We start from the raw sequence: 26,263 nt of genomic DNA on the forward strand, positions 1-26,263 counted from the left end.
GAAATAATAAAGATCAGAGCAGAGATAAGTGACACAGAGACCAAAAAAACAATACAAAAGATCAACAAAACCAAGAGCTGATTCTTTGAACGGATAAACAAGATTGATGAACCTTTAGCCAGACTCGCCAACAAGCAAAGAGAGAGGACCCAGAAAAACAAAATCAGAAATTAAAGAGGTGAAGTAACAATTGATCCCACAGAAATACAAACGATTATGAAAAAATACTATGAACAACTCTATTCCAACAAAATGGACAACCTAGATGAAATGGTCATATTCTTAGAAAAATACAAGCCCCCAAAACTCAACCAAGAAGAATCAAAAAACCTGAATAGGCCAATAACTACTGAAGAAATTGAAACAGCGATCAAAAATATTCCAGCAAACAAAAGCCCTGGTCCGGACGGCTTTACAGGGGAGTTCTACCAAGTATTCAAAGAAGAATTAAAACCTATCCTCCTCAGACTATTCCAAAAAATTCAAAAGGAAGGCACACTTCCAAGCTCTTTCTATGAAGCCAGCATTACCATAATCCCAAACCAGATAAAGATACCATAAAAAAAGAGAACTACAGGTCAATATCCTTGATGAACATAGATGATAAAATCCTCAACAAAATTCTAGCAAATCAGATTCAGCAATACATAAGAAAGATCATACACCATAACCAAGTGGGATTTATTCCGGGGATGCAAGGATGGTACAATATCCGCAAATCAATAAATGTGATACATCACATAAACAAACTGAGAGACAAAAATCACATGATCATATCAATTGATGAAGAAAAAGCATTTGACAAAATCCAACACCCTTTCTTGATAAAAACTCTCAGCAAAGTGGGAATAGAGGGATCATACCTCAACATAATAAAAGCTTTATATGACAAACCTACAGCCAACACCATACTCAATGTACAAAAACTAAACTCATTTCCCCTAAGAATGGGAACAAGACAAGGATGCCCACTTTCACCACTCCTGTTCAATATAGTACTAGAAGTACTAGCCATAGCGATCAGAAGAAGAAATAAAAGGCATCCAAATTGGAAAAGAAGAAGTAAAACTGTCCTTATTCACAGATGACATAATACTATACATAGAAAACCCCAAAGACTCCATCAAAAAACTACTAGACCTAATAAATGAATTTGGCAATGTAGCAGGATACAAAATTAACACCCAGAAATCTATGGCCTTTTTATACACCAATAATGAACTCACAGAAAGAGAAGTGAAAAAAAAAATCCCATTTACCATTGCACCAAAAAAATTAAGATACCTAGGAATAAACATAACTAAGGACGTAAAAGACCTATACTCGGAAAACTACAGGACATTGAAAAAAGAAATAAAGGAAGACATAAACAAATGGAAGAACATACCATGTTCATGGATTAGTAGAATCAACATCATTAAAATGTCCATACTGCCTAAAGCAATCTATAGATTTAATGCAATACCTATTAAAATATCAATGGCATATTTCAAAGATCTAGAACAAACTCTCCAAAACTTTATCTGGAATAAAAAAAGACCCCGAATAGGCACAGCTATCCTGAGAAAGAAGAACAAACTTGGAGGGATCAATTTCCAAGCCATGGTTCACAAAACTGCCTGGTACTGGCACAAGAACAGACATATAGACCAATGGAACATAATAGAGAACCCAGAAATTGACTCAAGCCATTATACTCAATTAATATTTGACAAAGGCGGCAAGAGCATACAGGGAGTCAAAACAGCCTCTTTAATAAATGGTGCTGGGAAATGTGGTCAGATACATCTCAAAAATGAAACTAGATCACCAACTTACACTATACACAAAAACAAACTCAAAATGGCTAAAGGACTTGAATGTAAGAGAGGAAACCATAAAAATCCTACCAGACTCCACAGGCAGCAAAATTGCAGACATATGTCGTAGCAATATCTTTACAGACACAGATCCTAGGCAAGTGAGACTAAGGAGAAAATAAACAAATGGGACTACATCAAAATAAAAAGCTTCTGCACAACAAAAGAAACCATCAACAAAACAACAAGAAAGCCCACTGCATGGGAGAACATATTTGCTGATGTTATCTCCGATAAGGGTTTAATCTCCAACATTTACAGGGAACTCATACAACTTAACAAAAGGAAGATAAAAAATCCAATCAAAAAATGGGCAAAGGACCTAAATAGACACTTTTCGAAAGAGGACATTCAGAAAGCCAAGAGACATATGAAAACATGCTCAAAGTCACTAATCATCTGAGAGATGCAAATCAAAACAATGAGGTACCACCTCACACCTGTCATAATGACTATCATCAACAAATCAACAAATGACAAGTGCTGGTGAGGATGCAGAGAAAAAGGAACCCTTGTGCACTGCTGAAGGGAATGCAAACTGGTGCAGCCACTGTGGAAAACAGTATGGCATTTGATCAAAAATTTAAAAATGGAATGTCCATTTGACACAGTAATACCACTTGTAGGAATATATCCCAAGAAAACAGAAACACCAATCAGAAAGGATATATGTACCCCTATGTTCATAGCAACACAATTTACAATAGCTAAGATTTGGAAACAACTTAAATGCCCATCAGCAGATGAGTGGATTGGAAAACTATGGTACATCTACACAATGGAATACTACGCTGCTATAAAAAAGAAGGAATTCTTACATTTGCAGCAGCATGGATGGACCTGGAGAGCATTATGTTAAGTGAAATAACCCAGGCAATGAAAGAAAAATACCACATGATCTCACTCATTTATGGAAAATAAAGAACATTATAACCTGATGAACAAAAAGATAGATACAGAGGCAGAGAAGCATAGAACAGACTGTCAAATTACAGGGGGAAGGCTGGAGAGGGTTGGGGTGGAGGAGGGAGGTAAGAGATCAACCGAAGGACTTGTATGCATGCATATAAGCATAACCAATGGACGCAAGACACTGGGGAGAGGGGTGAGGGCATGTGCTGGGGTGTAGGGGAGGCCAGGGGAAGGTCAATGAGGAAAAAAAGGAGACATATGTACTACTATTTGTAATACTTTAAACAATAAAAAATAATAAAAATAAAAATGATTGTTTGATTTCTATGTGAGAATTTGTCCCAAAGAGAACAAAATTGTATTATTAACAGTAAACGGAGGAGAAACCAAGATGGCGGCATAGGTAAGCACCTAAACTGCTGCCCCGCACAACAATTTCAAAACTACAACTAAAAGACAGAACGGACACCATCCAGAACCACAGGAAAGCTGGCTGAGTGGAAATTCTACAACTAGAAGGAAAGAGGAAAGCTCACGGAGAAGGAGCGGCAAAGAGCTGAGGTACGGAGACATGCACACGCAGAGAGGAAGGGCGGCGGAGTGCCTCGCTGGCTTTCTCTGGCGGAAGGGGGAAGGAAGCCCCGACTGCACTGAACCCCAGTTCCAACTGCACGGAACCTCAATTCCGGGCGAAAACCTGTGGACCCAGGCTCATACAGGGGGAGTTTGGACTGTCAGGTAGAGAGAAAGGTACACAGAGACTCGGAGACTCAGGGGAGCCGCAGCGTCAGGGGTCTGGAGGCGCGAGTGTGCACAAAGACTGACTGAGGAGGTTACCACAGGCTATCCCTAGTGGAAGGGAGTCAGAAGCTCCTGACTACACTGAACCCCAGTTCCGACTGCACTGAACTGCAGTTCCGGGCGAGCCCCTGGGGACCCACGCTCTTACGGGGGAAATCTGGACTGTCAGACGGAAACTCCGGAACCGCGAAAGGCAGAGGTCTGGAGACTCGCGCGCAAGGGCAGGGCTTACAGGAAGCCAAGACTGTCTGCTCTGCCCTGAGACTCCACCCCTTCCAAACTGAGCACAGAGGCTTTTGTAATCTGGCAAGGCTAATCCTATAAGGCTGTCTCTAGCACCGAAAATCTCTCAGTGTAGACACAGCTGATCCTCACAGCCAACTGGCCTGCAGGTCAATTCCTCCCAGTGATACCAACAACAATCAAGACTTAAGTACAACAAGGCTGTACACACAGTCCACAAAGGGGTGCACCAAGAGTGTCCACCTCAGGTTAACTGGGGAGGCCGACCCACTGGGCCATATAGGAAACCTAGCACACAAAGCCACCCTACCAACTCAGGGAAGCAGTGAAAAATGGGGAGACGAAGAAACAGATCACAAACGAAAGAAATGGAGGAAAACAAATGACTGGATATAGAATTGAAAACCACGGTTATAAGGCTTTTCAAGAATATCCTAGAAAAGGCCGATAAATATAATGAGGCCCTCAAAGATATGAAAAAGGACCAACTAGAAATTAAACATACACTGACTGAAATAAAAAATATTATACAGAGAACCAACAGCAGACTAGAGGAATGCAAGAATCAAGTCAAAGATTTGAAATACAAAGAAGCAAAAAACACTCAACCGGAAAAGCAAAAAAAAAAAAAGAAAAAAGAATTTAAAAAGTTGAAGATAGTGTAAGAAGCCTCTGGGACAACTTCAAGCGTACCAACATCAGAATTATGGGGGTGCCAGAACAAGAGAGAGAGCAAGATACTGAAAACCTATTTGAAGAAATAATGACCGAAAACTTTCCCCACCTGGTGAAAGAAATAGACTTACAAGTCCAGGAAGCGCACAGAACCCCAAACAAAAGGAATCCAAAGAGGACCACACCAAGACACATTATAATTAAAATGCCAAGAGCAAAAGACAAAGAGAGAATATTAAAAGCAGCAAGAGAAAAACAGTTAATTACCTACAAGGGAGCACCCATACGACTGTCAGCTGATTTCTCAACAGAAACTATGCAGGCCAGACGGGAGTGGCAAGAAATATTCAAAGTGATGAATAGCAAGAACCTACAACCAAGATTACTCTACCCAGCAAAGCTATCATTCAGAATTGAAGGGCAGATAAAGAGCTTCACAGATAAGAAAAAGCTAAAGGAGTTCATCACCACCAAACCAGTATTATATGAAATGCTGAAAGGTATTCTTAAAGAAGAGGAAGAAGAAAAAAGTAAAGATAAAAATTATGAACAACAAATACATATCTATCAACAAGTGAACCTAAAAATCAAGTGAATTAAAAATCTGATGAACAGAATAATCTGGTGAATATAATAGAATCATGGGCATAGAAAGGGAATGGACTGATAATTCTCAGGGGGAAAGGGATATGGGGGGTGCAGGAAGAGACGGGACAAAAATCGTACACCTATGGATGAGGACAGTGTGGGGGGAGGTAAGGGCAAAGGGTGGGGTGGGAACCGGGTGGAGGGGAGCTATGGGGGGAAAAAGGAGAAACAGTTGTAATAATCTGAACAATAAAGATTTATTAAAAAAAAAACTCAAAAAAAAACAGTAAACGTAGTAAGAGACTAGATTGTAACTATTTCCACCACTAGAAGAAATGTTAATCATGTGACAAGACAGAGTGTTAGATAACACTACAATGCCAATCATATTGCAATATAAATGTATCAAATCAATAGGCTGTACACCTTAAACTTACAGTGTTAGATGTCAAGTGTATCTCAATTTTACAGTCAATCAATCAATTTAAAAAATATATAGTCTGGCTGGGAATTTTGTGGAACCTGCAATCACACAGTAGATAGTCGTATAATAATAAAAATTAAAAAAAAAAACTTTCTTCCTTTTTAATTGCTAGATTAAAGTCAACTATTCTTCTTGTTGGAAAGGACAAATGCACTCAGTAATTCAATAAAACAATGTTATCAGTTATTGCATGTTGTATCAATTGTGCCTATCCTGAACTAGACATTGTTCTAAGTACTGGGAACATATAATGAGCAAGTCCATCCGGTACTGGAAGGTAGAGGAAGCAGACATGGCAAAAGAGAGGATATGAAATGCTAAAGGTACTGAAAAAGAAGGTTGTACAGTGAGAACACAGAGGAAAGAGCCACCAATTGTATTTGTTGGGGCAGTGAAGTTAAGAAATGCTTCAATACAGGAGATGTTTTGTTTGTTATCTTAGACCTTGTGTGATCTGCCTTGCTGGATGCCCCTGGCTCCTCTTTCTGGGTGCATTTGCTTTGCTGTCTGACCATGGAGACTTGTCATAAATTTTTCTAGGCCTTCTTAAAACTCACTTAGCAAACTTTCACTCTATTCCAAGTGTGTGTGTGTGTGTGTGTGTGTGTGTGTGTGTGTGTGTGTGTGTGTGTGTGATTGACTTTAGAGGGAGGAAGGAAGAGAGAAAGAGAAACATTGGTGTGGGAAAGATACACTGATAGGTTACCTCCCATACGTGCCCTGACCGGGAACTGAACCTGTGACCTTCTGGTGCACGAGATGACACTTCACCCAACTGAGCCACACCAGCCAGGACAATAAAATGTATTTTTTAAAACTCATGTATTTTGAAATGGAAAAAGCAGGAGTCTGGGATCCAGACAAATAGGACTCTGGTCACATCTCTCTAACAGTTGTGAGTTTTGCTGAAATCATTGAAACTCAGTGTAAATTTTATTTTATGTCAAATGAATGTTTGAAAGATGGTGCTGTTTTAAGCCCTTTTAATTTAATTCTAAACATTAAATCTCTCTTTCTCTCTCTCTCTCTCTCTCTCTCTCTCTCTCTCTCTCTCTCTCTCTCTCACACACACACACACACACACACACACACGATGTCTAACCTATCTGAAATGATTTTCAAATATCTACACAAATCCTTTTTCAGTCCTCCTCTCTCTCAAAACCAGAACCTATCTTCCCTCCCCATGAGTATGGGCCAGACTTGGTGACTGACTTCTGACAAATAGAAGGTGGTGGGAGTGACAGTGTTGACCTCCCAGATTAGGGAAAAGGCATTGCAGCTTTCGCCTGACCTTCTCTCTCAGATCACTCATTCTGGGGGAAGCCAACTCACATGTCATGAAAACACGCAAGCAGCCCTATGGAGAGGCCCATATGACAAGGAACTGAGGCCTCCACCCAACAGCTATGAGTGCACCATCTTGACACTCCTCCTTCCCCAGTCAAGCCTAAAGATGACCGCAGCCCCAGCCAACATTTTGACTACAACCTCACCAGAGACCCTGAGCCAGACCCACACAGCTAAGCTTCACCATAATTCTTGACGCACAGAAACTTTGAAATAATAAAAGTTATTTTAAGTTTCTAAATTTTGTGATAATTAGCAATAGATGACAAACACACTATTCAAGCCATCTCCTCTTTAGCTCATGACTCAACCCAAAATTTCTGCCATTCAAACTTCAGTAGACAATAATGTAGATGCAGACATCTGAACATTTCTTTTTTCCACCTCCATCCCTGCCATGAGAGAAAAATCTTTTTTTTTAATTTAATAAATCTTTATTATTCAGATTATTACAATTGTTCCTCTTTTTTTCCCCCATAACTCCCCTCCACCCAGTTCCCACCCCACTCTCTGCCCTTACTGCCCCCCGCACTGTCCTCATGCATAGGTGTACGATTTTTGTCCAGTCTCTTCCCGCACCCCCCACACCCTTTCCCCTCAAGAATTGTCAGCCCACTCCCTTTCTATGCCCCTGATTCTATTATATTCACCAGTTTATTCTGTTCATCAGATTTTTTATTCTTGTAAAAGCCTCTGTGCTCAGCTTGGATGGGGCGGAGTCTCAGGGTGGAGCAGACAGCATTGGTTTCCCATCAGCCCTGCCCTAATAGGCCCCTGTGTCTCAGTGTCCCATGGTAATCGCTGCAAGCACCTCTGAGAGAAAGCCACCTTTGAGTTCCGCCCGCTGCCAGACAGTCCAGTTTCTCCCTGAATGAGTCTGGATCCCCAGAGTCTCGCCCGGAACTAGAATTCAGTGTAGTCAGGAGCTTTGGTCTCCCTCCCTCTTGAGAAAGCCAGCCGCGCACTCAGTTGCCAGTCTTCTCCTCATGCGTGTCTCAGTACCTCTGCCTCCTGCAGCTCCCCTGAGTCTCAGTGTGCTTTTCTCTTTCCTGACAGTCCAGTTTCTCCCCAAATGAGTCTGGAGCCCCAGAGTCTCGCCCGGAACTAGAATTCAGTGCAGTCAGGAGCTTTTGTCTCCCTCCCTCTTGAGAAAGCCAGCTGCGCACTCAGTTGCCAGTCCTCTCAGCATGCACTTCTCAGTACCTCTGCCTCCTGCAGCTCCTCTGAGTCTCAGTGTGCTTTTCTCTTTCCTTCTAGTTGTAGAATTTCCACTCAGCCAGCCTTCCTGTGGTTCTGGATAATGTCCTTTTTGTCTTTTAGTTGTAGTTTTGAAATTATTGTGCGAGGCAGCAGTTTAGGTGTTTACCTATGCTGCCATTTTTGTTTCTCCTCGAGATAAAAATTTTAACATTCACCCTCTCTCTCTTAGCCTTTCTTTGCCTAAGAGTGTTATTGCTAAAAGGCCCCGTTATGACTTGTAGTTTATAAAACTCTTTTAACTACATATTCAAACTCTTTACAGTTTAAGGAAGCAAATTTGGATCCTCACAGAACATCACCCCCTCACAATCTCTTCAGCCCTTTTCTGCAGCTTTAAGTGAAGGTATGCACTCTCCCCAACCCAGGATAAACTCTCACACATCCGTAACACTGTCACTCCATACAATTCCTGATCAGCTGGTCTGACTGAAGAATCCAGACATAAGACAAGAGGCCCAGATAACTTTATCCTTGTTTTTGCATGTACACAGGGACTCTTTTGTAACTACCAGAAACCTTTAGTCACCCAGGTCATTATAAACACTAAACTTTAATGGCTCTGGATTACAAGGAAAAAATGGTGCTGTAGACAGAATAAGATACGTGTAACCAGTGGTCCTATCATTGAGTCACAGCACTGATTTACTTTCTATCTGACTGCAATTTATTAAACTGCTCTGAGCTTAAATTTCCTTGCCAGGAAAATGAGAATATGGCTATAATAATTTAGGAATATGTTGAATGTGAAAAATTCTTTACTTAAAAATTGGTCAGATTCCCAGATTTAAGAGACTTCTAACATTGCCCAATTAATTTTTTTCAATACAGTAAAAGTGCAGTGTGGCAGATGAAAAAAGCCCAGAAAGCTCAATTTCACCTGACTAACATAACCGTGGACAAGTTGCTTTTTTCTCTCAGGCCAGTCTGTCTTCATTTGGAATATGAGGTAAAAGAGAATTTTAAGATAGTTTATTGGATGCTAATAATTATAAAATAACACAGTTTAATGGAGAAGAAAGAATTTTAAAACTAAGAAAAATAATCAGCATATATTTCAATTTACTGTATTCAGAGAAAGAATTTTTACTTTGCATTCATTTTATGTAAAACAGTAATCATGAAAATGTTCTTATTTTTCTGGTTTGATAACTAGCCAGATGGTATCTAAAAAAATCGTTTTCTTTGTAGCTTAATAAAATTGAAATGAATCTTGAAATCTCTGGTGCTTTAAAATCAATAATTTAGAATATGAAGATCCTAGTAAGGCTATTAAACTCTATGACTTTTAAATGTTAAAATCACCAAAGCACCTTTAATTTTACTGGTAATAACATATACAATCTTTTATCCTGGATATTAAACATTCATGTTAAATTACAATAAATAGTCATGCTGAACCATAAACCATCTGATATTGCAAATGGTCATTTATGTTGTCATTTATGTACCATTGTTAGATCTGATAGGATAATGTTTATGATTTATTAAGTAATATGTCACAAGAAAATGTTCACTTCTGCACTATTTCCATATTAGTCACAATAGATTTTGCCAGGGCATGATAGAGTATAAATTATTTCTCAAGTTGAAATGACCCTACTACAATGCCCTTGGCTAAGGAAGTCATTGGCATGCACTACAGAAACAAGCTTGTCACACACACACACACACACACACACACACACACACACACACACTTGGTATTATATACAAAGAAAGAAAGAAATAAAAAGAAATAAACATCAAAGTAGACAGTCTTCTGACTTACAACAAGCACAGCAGAGACAGATGGGAATTTGCAATGAGATGCATAGGGAAAGGTTAACTCCTTTAGAGTAAGCTAAATACTTTCCCTTTACTTACAAGGAAGCACAGTTCAAAGCCAGGTTAGCCAGGGAAATTTGAATTTTAGAATTAGAAAGCAGAGATCTTTTAGAAAAAGCTTTTGTTTTCAATGGATGAGTATGTGACTAATAAATATGGAAGGCATCATTAATTTTATTTAACTTTTAATCACCAGATCTTATGAACCATATAAAGAATTTTAATATTTTTAGAGCTGTGAATATGTGATGTGTGTGTAAGTACAGTACAAATAGCTATTTAGACCTTCAGAAAAGAAATTTGTTTTATCAGGTCTTTCAACAGTAGAGAGAGAAGCACTGTTATATTTGTGATAATGTCACCTAAGCACTATATAATTTCGTTTTAGTTTACAACATATTTCCACAGGCACTATTTTACCTGTTCTTTACAACCTTAGTAGTAGTTTATTTCAGAAGATAATCAGGTCTAAAGAGCACAGAATAACAAAACTTGTAAGTACCAAAACAAAGGCTTGAACCCAGGATATCCACACTCTCCATCAAAGTCAGAGAAAAAGTAAAAAAAAAAAAAAAAAAAAAAAAAAAAAGCATATAATTGAAGAGTTTCCCTGGTGTCTTAAAAATTATAGTAAGTTATTTCTTCCTACCTATTTAAATTACTCATCTTCTTATTCTTTTTAAAAAATATTTTTATTGATTTTTTTTTACAGAGAAGAAGGGAGAAGGAGAGAGAGCCAGAAACATTGATGAGAGAGAAACATTAATCAGCTGCCTCCTGCACACCCCCCACCGGGGATGTGCCCACAAAAAAGGTACATGCCCTTGACTGGAATAGAACCCGGGACCCTTGAGTTTGCAGGCCAATGCTCCATCCACTGAGCCAAACCAGCCAGGGCTCATCTTCTTATTCTTGTCCCATCATTGTGACTACCTGAAGCTTGAAGATATGACTCACTCATTCACTTAACAAATATTTTTGGTGTTTGCTATATGTCCATAAATATGTTAGTTACTGTGAATATCTATGAATAATACACCATGCCTGACTTTAGGTCGTATTTGCTTATCATCTACTAAAGAACAGAATTAAATCCTTCTGTCTTTACTACCAGGGAGGAAGTTCAGAATTCCTCTAACTCTTACCAAAGATGCACCCAGAATAAAAGCAAATACACTAAGGGCCTGCATGCCATGGGGTTAAAACAGTCTGTGATGTGCTGGGTTTAAAAGTCAAAGTTTACCTGTAGGTTCTTATTCACATTCCCTCACACCCTCCCTCCCCATTTTTACTTTCTCTTTTACTCTTCACAAATATCAATCAACACCACTATTCTACCACATCTGACCAAAGTGAGTATATGTGCAGTGATCAGGGTCTTAGGAGAAATGTCCTCCCAAGGGTGAAACTTCTTCTCTGGAGCAGCCTCTAGTGGTGATACTTGGAACTGGAAGGGATCTTGACAGTTTCTTATGGAGTAAGTCAGTGTCTCATATTGATGAGGTCTGAGTGAGATTCCTTTCTAAGTCTCAACCTGGATGATTTAGGAATGCCAAACTGTAGGGGCAGATGCATGTATGGGTCAAGTTCATAGAGTGCACAGAAATCTCAGCTTATAATTTCAACTAGAGGCCTGGTGCACGAAATACGTGCACGGTGGGGGAGGGTGTCCCTCAGCCGAGCCTGCACCCTCTCCAATCTGGGACCCCTCGAGGGATGTCCGACTGCCCGTTAAGGCCCGATCCTACTGGACATCCCTCTCACAATCCAGGACTGCTTGCTCCCAACTGCTTGCCTGCCTGCCTTCCTGATTGCCCCTAACCACTTCTGCCTGCCAGCCTGATCACCCCCTAACCACTACCCTGCCAGCCTGATTGATGCCTAACTGCTCCCCTGCCAGCCCGATTACCCCTAACTGCCCTCGCCTGCAGGCCTGGTCACCCCTAACTGCCCTCCCCTGCTGGCCTAATCACCCACAACTGCCCTCCCTTGCAGACCTGGTCCCTCCCCTGTTGGCCATCTTATGGTGGCCATCTTGTATCCACATGGGGCAGCCATCTTGTGTGTTGGAGTTATGGTCAATTTGCATATTACTCTTTTATTAGATAGGATAGAGGCCTGGTGCATGGGTGGGGCTGGCTGGTTTGCCCTGAAGGGTGTCCCGGATCATGGTGGGGTTCCCTTGGGGTGTAGGGCCTGTGGTGGTTTGCAGGCTGGCCACACACCCCGGCGACCCAAGCGGAAGCCCTGGTATCTGGGATTTATTTATCTTCTATAATTGAAACTTTGTAGCCTTGAGCGGAGGCTAGGGCAGGCCAGGGTGGGCGGAAAGCTTGGCTTCCTCCATCACTGGGAAAACCCAAGCCTCCTGCTTGCTCAGTGACCACAGCCATTTTTGTTGGGATTTATTTATCTTTTATAATTGAAACTTTGTAGCACTGAGTCGAGTCCACTGTCGGCCAGGGTGTGCGGGAAGCTTGGCTTCCTCCATTGCCAGGGAAACCCAAGCCTCCTGCTCGCTCCATGGCTGCAGCCATCTTGGTTGGGTTAATTTGCATACTTTCTCCTGATTGGCTGGTGGGCATGGCTTGTGGGTGTAGCGGAGGTATGGTCAATTTGCATATTACTCTTTTATTAGATAGGATGACAAAGGGCACAATGCTTATTTTCAACAAGTCGACCTGATTTCAAATCTGAATCCTCACCTGGCCAGGCTGGTTCCTTTCAACTATGCCACAAAACTCTGCTCTGCCAAGGGAGCATGGGGTCTGCCAGATATTTGACGGCAAAAGATGGGAATAAGGAAATATAGAAAGAAAAATGTAAATGACTATGTCAAAAATTATCCTCGCCAAAACTGGTTTGGCTCAGTGGATAGAGCGTCGGCCTGTGGACTGAAGGGTCCCAGGTTTGATTCCGGTCAAGGGCACGTAACTTGGTTGCAGGCACATCCCCAGTGGGGGGTGTGCAGGAGGCAGCTGATCGATGTTTCTCTCTCATCGATGTTTCTAACTCTCTATCCCTCTTCCTTCCTCTCTGTAACAAATCAATAAAATATATTAAAAAAAAAATTATCCTCTCTCACTAGTCTTTGCAGAAATAGAATTGGACAGTCAGAGTTTTGTACTGCAAAACACTAGTGTGTCCATGGTCTTGATGGGCTGCAGACTCCATGGAGTGAGCTGGATCTAGTTTGTATGGGGAAAGGGAGTTCTCACTGATACCGAATTTTTGGACTGGACACCTGGATTCTTTGTCCACCAGAATCAAAGAATGAATCCACGGACAGAAAGTGGTATAGAAAAGGTGGAAATTTATTGAAGAATAAGTACAGACTCCCACGTGGGGAAAGGAAAGAGTCCCACAGAACGGACTCCCATGTAGGGAGGGGGAAGAGTTCCACTGGGTTCCTTTCCCTGTGGCTTATCAAGGCTGCAGATCCTGGTGCCTGATATCCCCTCTGATTGGTCAATATTCCCCTTCAAGTTGGTTACTATAGTAACTCCTGGACTCAAAGGTTGAACCTCACATGTGACATTTGAGCCCCCAAGAGTGTGGCATTTGTTATGACAGTCCTAGCAGACAAATCCATTAAACCTGCCCATATTTATTTGAAGAAAACTTGTAAACAGAAGAGAACTAGAAAAAAGAGAAAACTCTTTTGTTTTAGCTTTATTAGATTACTAGAGGCCTGATGCACGAAATTTGTGCAAGAGTAGGCCTTTCTTTCCCCGGCTGCCTGCACCGGCTTCCCTCTGGCACCCAGGACCTGGGCTTCCCTTGTAGCCCTGACTTCATCTGGTCTAATTAGCATATTACCCTTTTATTATTATGGATCATTCAAATCTTTCCATTTGTTTGGAGTCTGTACCTATGAACTTAAACCTTTTTTGGACAAACCTCTCGTTAAGTGGTGTACCTATGTAGGGGAGGGGTTTGAAAGTGCACTCTCATACAGATAGCCTCCTCTGTAAAGCAGCATCCAAACACTACTACTTTATTGGAAAATTGGGGTGTCTATAGGTGGTATTTACTGCAAACTCTGTTTTCCTGAAGTTAAATTTTCTCTTTAGGGCTTGCTTGTAAAGGCTTTATTTAGAGCACAGCCTATACACTGTTGGGAACAAGTAAAAAAGCCAAGAGTTTGACCTTTCTATTGCCTTGAAATTTCCAATTCCTGTTCTTCCTCTATTATTTATCTAACTCCAGATGAATCCTAGGGCTTTTATTCTTTGTGTGTGTTGACCTTTCCCAAGCCTGAACCTTCAGATGTCATAGGAAGTACAATGACTTATGCCATTGACTCTTCCTCAAAACCTTGCTTTTCCCAGTTTTGTAGTCTCCCAGGTGCTAATACTTTCTCTTATCATTACATCAGCTCACACCTCCTTGTGACTTCCTATTTTCTGCCATGACATAACCAAAGTGATCCTCTGAATTTGACTCTTAGTTTTGGATAAAAATAAAATATGAAGGGAAACACCTGGATGTGCCTCAAGTAAACCATTCTACCCTCCAACGACTATCACTATCACCAGCTTGAAACTGCCTATGACCTTAGTGATGAAGAAGGAATTTTAGGGGGATATAGGCAGGCTTAGGGATTTTTTTAAATTGGGGTCCATGGAAAAAACACAGGGCCACAGGCTGGGAGAAGGTACATTTCCATAACACAAGGAAGCCAGGTGCAGTTACATCTCCATAAGACAAGGGAGCAGCAGCAGGTGTATTTCCATAAGACAAGGGAACTGGAAGTAGTCAAAAAAGGTCTATATTTACAAAATAAAGAGAAAGAAGCCCAAAGGGAATAGGAAAACAATAAGGGAGGAGGCGGAAGAATGTAATGTAGACCTTGTCTCCTTGAGAGACCACTAAGAATTTCAAGTCCACAAGTTTCCATTTACTAATACAGTTCATATAGTTTTCAATGTGTATTTAATTACCTTGGGGCAACTTCCAAAACTAGGTGATTCTCACTCTATAAATCATTATATGTCTTTTTTTAAAAAATCTTATAGTATTTATTTTCTGAACATTGTGTTCCCCTATATTTCTCGAAGGCAGAATAAAGGTTTAAAATCAGAGCACTAATTTTTTCCCCTGCCGGGAACCAATTCCAGCATGTAATAATTACAAGAGTTTCATCAAAAGGTTGGTTAAACTTGGGGAGCTCAACAAGGGTTGAATCAAATGTAATTACCTATTGGAAGGGCTAAACGGCACATCCCCCAAACCTGAATAGGATTGTCTGCAGCCAGACAGCTCAGGGCATTTTATTGCCTCCTGTTGGCCAAACACCTGAACAGTTGTAGGCTGTTCCCCAAACTGACAATGCTTCTGTACCTTACCCTTTGAAGTGTATTATCTCCACCTTGCCTTAGGACAAAGTGTGTTAATAAATAGCACAAGATCCTTAGACAAGGGGAAGTCTTCAGTTCCTTTAGCTGAGGATCCTCTGACTCCCAATGCCTTTCAAAATTATCTTTCGTCCTTGGGCTCCTTAATCATCTACGTGCAGCTCCTTTCTCCAGATTGCTGAACCCTTTTCAAGGCTGGGACAAGAACCCCGGCATTTCCCCATCTCTTTTATGTTGGCTTCCCGCCTAGGCAGAATTAATTGCTCAGGCATTTTGCTCAAACTGTTAATATTGCACTTATCACATTGTGTTACTGTCAGACTTTTCCTGCCTCTGCTTTTGGCAGGATCATGAGCTGCTCAAAGGCCTCCCATTCTCCTTATCACCACTAGTACTAAAATGCCACCTGGCTTCTAGTAGGCACTCAATAACGGTTGAGTTCACTTGAGCAGGCTCAGAAGAAAATAAATGCAGCCAGCTTCTTTTGCTAGATAGCCCTCAATTAAAAGGGGGCTGCATTTTAGAAGGCTAGCAATAAATTCTTTTTCTAGGTCACAAAAATATTCAAACTATTTCTTCTACAGGGGAATTCAAATCACATAAAAAATTTAATAAGCAAGGAAGAGATGAAACAGTACAGAGACAGTGTACCTAAACTCTATGTTATCAGGAACCTTAGTGCTTTGGAACTATTGGCCTCAAGAGACTCTGTAGCCTTTTGGTAAACTGAGGATAATAATACCAACTTTAGCTGCATCCCAAGGCTGATATGAGAAGTAAATGATTAAAATATTCCTAAAAATCCTTTGAAAGCTATAATATGGCAAACAAATAAAAATTATTCTATCTGCTGAAACTTAAAAATTTGGAAATTTCTAGCATTTCTATGACTCTGAGATCTTGTCATTGTTTCAGTATTGCCTTTGGAAGCCTGTCTCTGCATGCCGAGACATATACCCAGAGTCACCACCAAATAAATCTAGTCTCCTACCTTCCTTTTTATTTATTAATTTATTTTATTATTTTTTTTATTTAAAAAGTACCTTAATTCGTACTGAAATACTAACCAGTTGGTACTGCCATCTAGTGACTTATATAAACCAGTCAGCTAACTCCATAAAACAGCTGTTCAGATGTTTAAATAAATCCACTGCATAAATATCCAATTCTCTGAAAGATACATTTGCCTCCCATTTACATAAAGCTTTTTAATCAGAAAGGTGCTATTGAAAGTTCTTTTAAAAAATAACATGTCACTAGTACCTTGTTGCATAGCTGCCTTGCAGGATTATAGCATTCATTATTAATTTTGCAAAGTGTTTTAACTATTTCCAGCACAGACCTCAATCTTGATATCTATATTAGCAGCATTTCTTTTTCTTCATCAGGAGATGAAGGGATGCTTTGGTGCCCTCAAAGATAGAATTATTCTGGATTTACTTTAACATTGCCAGTATATCTTTGCTCAAGTATCCAAATACTTGACCCTCATTGACAGGGATCAAGCAGTTGGAACCAGAACAAACTGCCACCAATCTTACACAATTTCTCAGACCATTGTCAATAGAAATGGAATGGGAGGGTGTGCTGTGTCCTGTGACGTGCTCTCTGAGGTCAATGTATTGTCATTGATGGTTTATACAGAAATGCCAGGATTCAGTATATGACATGAGGCCTGCAGCCTGCATGCCATTTAAGACATGTGGCTTAGGACATTGATCCTGACACAGCTCATAATGAGAAAAGCAATTTTTTCTTTTTCTTTCTTTTTTTTTTTTTTTTTTTTTGCCCCAAACCTCATAAATTTGGAGTCTACTTTTAATTACACTTTTCCTATATCACACTTTTTACTCAATGATAGTTAAAAACTTATTGTATAATTTTCTACATTATTACCAATTTTTCTAAATGTAACATTGTACCATTTCCTCTATTTTAAAGAATATGGCAACAAAAAAAGGAAAAAACAAAACCTGGGTTCCCAAATGCTTATGAGATTGTGCTTTGTTTTTTGTTTTTTTACTCGGATTTACCAAAGAAAGTCAGGTCCCTCTCCCTTGCATGCTTTTAGCAAGCACTCTGTCTTACTGTTGAGCATTATTTATCATAATAGTAATAAATTATAGTTAAACATCTGAAACATCTGCAACCCTGCTAGAATGTAGGCAATTCAAGAGCGGGGATGGAGAGCACCTGCCTGGGCCCTCTCCCCCTCCCCAGAGTCTGGCACAGCATCTTCCTACAGAGTAGGCACCCAAAAGAAAATCTATTAAATGAAAAAAGAAATGAACAAGTGCTTGAAGATTAAATCTTAAAATTATTTCTTCTATACATCATCCCTGCAAATTATAAACCATACCCAAAAAAATCTAACCCTATCATTTTTCTGAATCTTAGCTTTTTCACTGATCTATTATACCTATCCTAACCAACTGATCCCTTTGTGCTCAATTTCCCAACTTATGAAATCATAATATTATAGTGAAAGAGTGATCCTTTTTTATCTTTCTTCTATTAATTATGTTTTATTTCTGTTTTATAGCTTATTGCCTTGGCCAGACTTAAAAGAACAATGTTAAATAACAATGATGATGGAAAGATGAGACACTTGGGTTTAAAGACCAGTGTGAAAGGCCATTTGAAATACACTGTTTCCAAAGCTGTGTTGTCAAAGTTCTTTCTGAGGAGTGCCTGTCTAAGGAGCTCTAATATATTTCAAAGTCCTAAAGTCTAAGATCAAAATGAGAAAAACTGAATAGAGAAAAAGCATAGTTCCTTTTAAACAAGCTGCTATTTTAATCTTTAAACCCAATAAAATATTTGAGGGCTGGCAATTAGTTGAAAAGCAGAGATGATTCCATAGCCTTCTGAGGTAATAACTTGCAAGAAAGCCCAAAGATTCAATGTTTTAAGTATTCTTATCTTATTTGATCAATGTAATCTTAATCTTTCTGTTCATTTTAATGATGATGTTAACAGTAGGCTCTTCAAATCCTTTGATATAATGCTAATTATCAATTTCTAAGTCATGCTCAGCAGATGCCCAGTCCTATATTTATAGATATAATTATGTGAACTATCTCTTTAGCAGTCAAGGCCATAGATGTAAAATATAGGTTAAAATAGTGGTGTTTAGAAATAATTATTTTCAAAATCTAGGGTTTCTTTTCATGATTTTTAAGCCTACCCAACAATAAATGCTTTGCCATTATCAAACCACTCTTAACTTTTTCTCCCTCCATATGTTCTCTGGTATTTTCCTAATGTTCTATAAAAGACTTACCAACTTTTAATAATTCTCTCTTTGTCAATTAATCGTCATGAGGGAGACCAGTTCTCAGCATCCCCTCACAATCACTCACCACTTACAGGAACTGCATGAGATTCAAATTCCTTCACAGCTCAAACACCTTGGTCCCTGCTCAATGGTATACAAAGTAGCCATGAACCAGAGAGGCCAACTGCCAACACAAAGGTTAAATTTGAATCGCTGATGTAGAACCATCCTCAGAGTGACCAAAGGCTGAGAAGGAAATCTTTCAGTCAGGGAGGGAGCAGCCATTTCTGTGGTAGAAATAGGTATGTATTATGCATACAAATTCATTTTCTTGCTCAAATGTCTGGCTACACTAAATTTATGGAATTTCTTATTCATTATTAAAGTCTCTCACATAACATAACCTCTAAGGGAATAATTTTATGGTGAAGGAAATACAGCAATGTGTCTTGTCAGAGGATTTTCTACTATTGAAACAATAGAATAACATCAGCAAGATGGGCAACTAGGAGATCCTATACCTTGTCCCATCCACCAACACAATGGCTTAATTTCTAGGAAGAAATAGCTCCTAGAGAGCTTGAGATTTCCACAGTCTTCACCAATGAGAACCCCTGCTTCTGGAGCCCCCAGGAGCCCACATTGTCACATCTTCCTGGAGCCAGAGCTATTGTACTCCCTACCCAACCACACCACTGTGCACTAACCCCAGTCAAAATCTCTGTGCAATCTCAGGACCCAGTGCCACCACACATTCACCAGACCTGGAACCACCATGTGCACCTGGCCTGGTGCCCACATGTGCCCCTAGACCAGACACTGCTATGCTTCCCCCAGAACTTGTATCCTTACATTCTCCTGAATCCAGCACCCACAGAACCTGTGTGTCCTGAGCTCAGTACCATCACATATCCCAACCGTTTAGCACTCTCACACCTACCCATGGGTGAAAGTCTTACCCTACTAAAGCCAGTGCATAGAGTCTGGAGAACGTGATTACTTCTAATGAGAAGCACCAATGCAAGGTTACAAAGACACTGAAAAAATCAGGAATATATGACACCATGGAAGGAACACGATACATTTCTAGTAACCAACCCCCTAAAATGGAGATATATGAATTGTCTGGCAAAGAATTTAAGATAATCACTTTAAAGAAATTTAGGGAGCTTCCAGAGAAGACATGCAACTCAATGAAGTCAGGAAAACAACACATGGAGAAAGTTCAACAAAAAGACAGAGGTCACAAAAAATATGTATCAGAATTCAGTTTCTAGGTAGGGTTCTCTTTCTGGCTTGAAAACAGGCCCCTTCTTGTAGTGTTCTCACAGGATCCTGCTTCTGTGTCCATGTGGAAAGAAAAAAGTGCCCTCAGGTGTCTCCTCTTCTCTTATGAAGACATCAGACCTATCAGATTGGGGCCCCACCCTTACGACCTCATTTCACAATAACTACCTTCCTAAAAGCCCTATTTCCAAACACAGCCAGATAAGAAGTTGGGGTTTCAGCATATAAATTTTAGGACATAATTCATACCATAACATTCTTCCCTCGGGCTCCCCAAAAGTCATGTCCTTCTCACATGAAAAATTCATTCACCTCAAAACAACAGCCCCAAAACATTTTAATATAAACATTTCAGCATTAATTCGAAGTCCAAAATATCCTGTAAATCAGGCATGGGTGAGACTTTAGACATAATTCATCCTGAGAAACAATTCCTCTCCAGCTGTAAATTTGTGAAAATAGACGAGTCATGCACTTCCAAAAATATAATGGTGGGACAGGCATAGGCTAGGCACTCCCATTTCAAACAGGAGAAATAGGAAAGAAGAAAGTGGAGGGCATGGGGGAATGGGTCCCAAGGAGTCCCAAAGCTAGGGCAAATTCCAATAGACCCTAAGGTTAGAGAACAATCTTCTAGGCTCAATAATTTGCTCTCAGGCCCCCTGGGGCAATAGCCTCACTCCCATGATCCTGAGGCTGTGGCCCTGACCCCTTCAGCCCTTTGCAAAAACAAAAAACAAAAAAGTGGGCCAACCCTCTGAAACTAGGGAAGAAACAGCCTTACTCTAGGCCTGGGGTGCTAGTGGTAGCCCTGATAATCTTTGAATTGCCTTTACAGTCATTCTTCCCCTTTTTTACATGATATTTCATACTCTCTGCTGGATTACTCAGTTGTCCCATCTGTAGAATCCTAGATGCCTCGAAGCCTTTCTTTATTTCATGCTATTTCTGTTTCCTTCTGTTCAAACTAGCAGTGTCCCTAAAGGCATCTCTATTCGGGTATTCTGCTGAGATTATTGATAGAATAGAATCATGGGTAATCTCTTTATGGAGTGATTGTCCAGCTACCCCCTTGGTATTCTCTCCAGAACATGTTTTGTGGGAGGGTTTTTTGGCAGAATGAATAGGCTGAGAATTTTCCAAATCTTCAAGTTATGATTCCTTTTTGCTAAACAATTCTTTCAATGTATCTCTCTCCTCTCCCATTTTACTATAAGCAATGAAGAGAAATCAGGCCACACATTCAACACTTTGCTTACAAATCTCCTCAGCTAAATATCCATCACTCACAAGACTAAAGACAAAGGAATTGTACATAAGCACTGTACTTAAATTGAGGGAGTTTTTTCCATGGGGGAACACGTTAATAATTCTGAAGCCACAATTAATGGATAGTGGAACTGAACAATCAAGTAAATAAATGGCAATGGTAGGAACCAGGTTTCTCATGGTTGGAGCGGGTAGTTACAGACAAGCAATAATTCATGTGGTAATGACTTAGAGGTCTAGACAACAGTATAAATTCATGTTTAGCTTATGACAAATGGTTACATAAAACAATATTTATGGATATGTGTATATCCATAGGTTAACATACACACATATATTTTGCTCTGTCAGCTGAGAGGACCTAAAGGAAATGACACCCCAGTAGCAACAAGTATACCTAGTACCCAGATCTTGGTTCTTAGAACCATTCTCCAATAAGAAAGAAATTAGGGTTCCTTGGAGAAATGACTAATTCTAGGACTGGGGCAAGAAATACACAAAACGAGCCTTTTGAGCAACAAATAAGTAAGACTGTGTTGGATTATAACACAAAGTAAAAAATAAACATCCATAAATTCATATAGATATAAACAAGTGATTAAATATATAAATAAGGAAGACTGACAAATCACCCTTTCAGAATAATTAAAAGTAATTTATATAGGTTCTTTACCAGATACTGCCTTCTTGAGAAGAGGGAGTATTAATTCTCTACTCCTTGCATGTGTGTGGCTCATGTTGACTTCCTTCCAAAGACTGCAGTCTGAAAAGAGGGAAAAAAGAATAAGTTTACAGTGGAGAAATCTAATACACACTACCTCAGTCAGGTGACCAAGTCAACATTAATTGTGACAATTCATGTGGATATGGGTACCATAATACTAAGATATGATGAGAATCGCACTTAATCTCTGTTGTTTTCTGCTCAAAAAAGTCTTAATTCCAGTCTCATAGCAAGAAAAATGAACCAATTCCAACAGAAGAACATTTTACAAAATAGCAGACCCTCAGCACTCCTGACAGCTGTCAAGGTCATCAAAAACAAGGAAATCACTGAAACAGTCATAGCCAGGAGGAGCCTAGGAAAATATGCTAATGAAATGCACTATGGTGTCTTAGCTGGGATTCTGGAATAGACAAAAAAGGCACTAGGTAAAAGCTAAAAAAAAAACTAAATGAAGTATGGACTTTAGTTTAAAATAATGTACCAATAATAGTAATTTAATTATGACAATTGACCCAGACTAATATAAGATGTTACTAATAGAGGAAAATGAGAATGAGGATATGGGAACTCTGTACTATGTTTGCAAATTTTTGTAAATCTAAACTTTACAAGTTTTTGTAAATTCTAAAATTAAAAAGTTGATTTAAAAATAACAACTATCATTAGATCCCTTTTCTCAAAATGAAAATATGTCTATGACAGACAATTAAGCTTAAAACACAGATTTTAAAAGACATTGTCATAAACATTAATGACAACAATAATTAATATTTTCCATCAAAATTCTTTAGAGGTATTTATGAATGACTAGAAATTCCTATAAAATACACTTAACAGAGGTTTCCAATTTACTATGGCCTTGCCACATAAACTCAAACCTCTGCCACTCTGGGTAACATTTTACTCAAGGTTAACATACTTAATTCATGTATGCATTTGTTTTAAGTAGTTTTATGTATCTCATTATCTGCACTAATGATAAAGATATAGGACATTTAAAAATGTATGCTCTAAACTCATACATAAAGTTGTGGCATAATAATTCACTTCTTTTCATTATAAATGAAGAAAACAAAATCTTCATGGTTTGAATTGTTGCCCTTTGTAACAGGAGTTAGGTCTGTCTTATTAACATACACCTATACACACATCTGTGCACCACCTATAAATATTGGTAACTTGAATGTTAGCCACATAGAGTATCAGCAAATCCACAATGAGTAAGAAATCAATAATTTCATCAGGCCAAAATCCAGTGTCCCCCCAAATGCTAAATGTCTGATATATGCAGATAAACCTCTCAAAAAAACATAAAGTACTAAGTCATTTATATAGCTATGTGGTCACTTAAACTTTTGAGGGACAGGGTAAGTGGACAAATGAATAAATTAAGCATAAACATTTTTAATACTCAAAATCACTGATCATTGAACAACTTGAAGACATAAAAATGTATCTTACTCAAACTTTTACTTTTAGAATTTCTAATTTCTCAGTAATTTGATGAAACATAGGTGTTATTTGGTGATACAGCTACATATATTTTATCAAATAGCAAAAGATAATATGAATAGGAATATAAAATTATGGAATAGAAATTCATTTTAGTTTGTGGTTAGCAAGAAACTAAGCAAAGATTATGCAGAACAAAAGTAAGAAACAATACAAGACATGTATATAGTATATCAAATAGAATGAGACTTACTCAATTGTAGTAATAACTTAGACATAACATAAAGATAAATGCAATTATCAATTACCAGTACATACATTCAGATGACGATAAATGGGTTTACTTATACTTAGAAGGGGCTTTTCCAATAATGCTTACATATGATTAATTGGCTTGCTCATTTGGGAAGGGGAAGAAAATAATTCAAAAGTGAGCCAATCTTTTCTCCATAGAGTCAAAGATCACAATTATGGGGAAATAAAAACAGTTTTATGGGGAAATTAGCATAACTCTCTCAGGCTTTGTCTATCCACATCCAACTATTTTAGGAATTGTTGAAATAGTCAACAATTCAAACAGGAAGCTTCCCTTGCACTCAAGCAGTTGATGGAATTTGAGACTTTTTATTTTGTTTATTTTCATAACTATAAACTAGTAGTATATAAAATCATGAAACCTAAAGATCTCAATTATACTAAAATTACTTGGCATTATATTAGGCAATTTCTAGAGTATTAATTACCCCCTTTCTCACACCTTAATTTTCCAGGTGCTGTTCTATGTTCTTCAGCCAACAGATGGGTCATACTTAGAAGACTTAGTTCTATTGGTGAGTGGGGTCTTGGTTAATTTTTTTTGTCCTTAAATCACTTTAAACTACCCAGGGTTTGTAGTGTGCCTCATTTTTACTAAACTAGTCTTTCTGTTAAACCCACTAAGCTCTCTTCACATGCCCACAGTTGTACTTCTGTTGTGGCTTTCTTTTGTGACCTCTGGTCTCCACCACTGGGATTTGATTGTTGTCTCTGTCATATAAATACATTAGAAAGCTTCATCCTGCACATAAGACATGCTTCCTTGCACTTGTACCACACGGAATAACCTTCAAAAATCTGGTTATGTAATAGTCAGAATTCCTGCTATGACCAGTAGAGAAGAAAACAAGACTATTAACTTTTCTTTTATCTCAATACCATCCTGAGACTGGGTTGCATGGTTCACAACTATACAAGTATTGTAATTATTTGTCATTAAAACTTTATTTTCATGCTCACTTCAGTAGCACTTTTACTAAAATGGAAACAGTACAGAGAAGATTAGCATGGCCCCTGTGCAAGGATGACGTGCAAATTTGTGACACGTTCCATATTTTCTTTGTGTTTTTTTAATATATTTTAATTGATTTGAGAGAGAGAGGAAGGGAAAGAGATAGAGACAGAAACATCGATGAGAGGGATACATCATTGGGCTGCCTCCTGCACGACTCCTACTGAAGATCAAGCCTGCAACCCGGGCATGTGCTCTGACCAGGAATTGAACTGCTGACCTCTTGGTTCATGGGTAAATGCTCAACCACTGAACTGGCCTGGTGTGTTCCATATTTTGTGCAGTGTCCCAGTAAGCATCCTCACACTGTTTGTTGATTAACACACACACACACACACACACACACACACACACACACACAGCCACTTAATTTTCCAAAAGAAATGAGATGATCCTTATTTGATTCTTTAGCAGTGCTACCTTAGTTTACATGACAAACAGTGCATGCTAAGGACACTGGCTGTGCACCAAAAATTTGTGTTCTGTTCATAATACAGAGCAGTTTCTGGGATGCAGATGCTCAAATCGGGATTATAATCTCCAGCTAACCTTGGATTCAGATGTGTCCCTGTGGCATCCTACACCCAAGACCTGTCCTAAAACTCACCATCTCTAGTATCCTGTGGGAACCAGGCTAGGTTCTCAACAGAAGAGTGAAGAGGCATTTAAGCTGGGCTCTTACCAATATATCAACTTACAGTGAAAATAGGCCACAATAAACAAAAGTCTATTTTAGGCAATCATTCAAGATATTCTCTTACACTTGATTACTAACTCAATAACTTAAATAATTTCTTCATAGAATCAGCTCCTGGCTCCATAGCATCCTAACACTCACTTGTGATTCTTGTCAGAGCTAGTTGCTGTCTACCTACTACTACTGATTTCTTTGGTACCCCTGGATGGGATGGTATTCTTTTAGGACTCTATGAGGTATTTCCTGGTGCTGAATCCCCTGTCCTTTAAAAGAATCAAACCAATCTCCATATATTTTTCAAAGAACAGAGTAATGTGTGGAGGGGCAGTGAATTGAAAAGCTTTGCTACAGAAAATGATATTTAGCATGTAAGGGCATTATTCCCAGAGAAAAAGATCAGCATGATTTTATTTTTATTTTTTTAAATTTAATAAATCTTTATTGTTCAGATTATTACAATTGTTCCTCTTTTTCCTCCCCTTGCTCCCCTCCACCGGTTCCCACCCTACCCTCTGCCCTTACCTCCCCCTCACTGTCCTCATCCATAGGTGTACACTTTTTGTCCAGTATCTTCCCGCACCCCCCACACCCCTTTTCCCCCGAGAATTGTCAGTCCACTCCCTTTCTATGCCCCTGGTTCTATTATATTCACCAGTTTACTCTGTTCATCAGATTTTTTATTCACTTGATTTTCAGATTCACTTGTTGATAGATATGTATTTGTTGTTCATAATTTTTATCTTTACCTTTTTCTCCTTCTTCCTCTTCTTAAAGAATACCTTTCAGCATTTCATATAATACTGATTTGGTGGTGATGAACTCCTTTAGCTTTTTCTTATCTGTGAAGCTCTTTATCTGCCCTTCAATTCTGAAT

This window comes from Plecotus auritus, assembly GCF_963455305.1.
Source record: "Plecotus auritus genome assembly, chromosome: 1".
NCBI lineage: Eukaryota > Metazoa > Chordata > Mammalia > Chiroptera > Vespertilionidae > Plecotus > Plecotus auritus.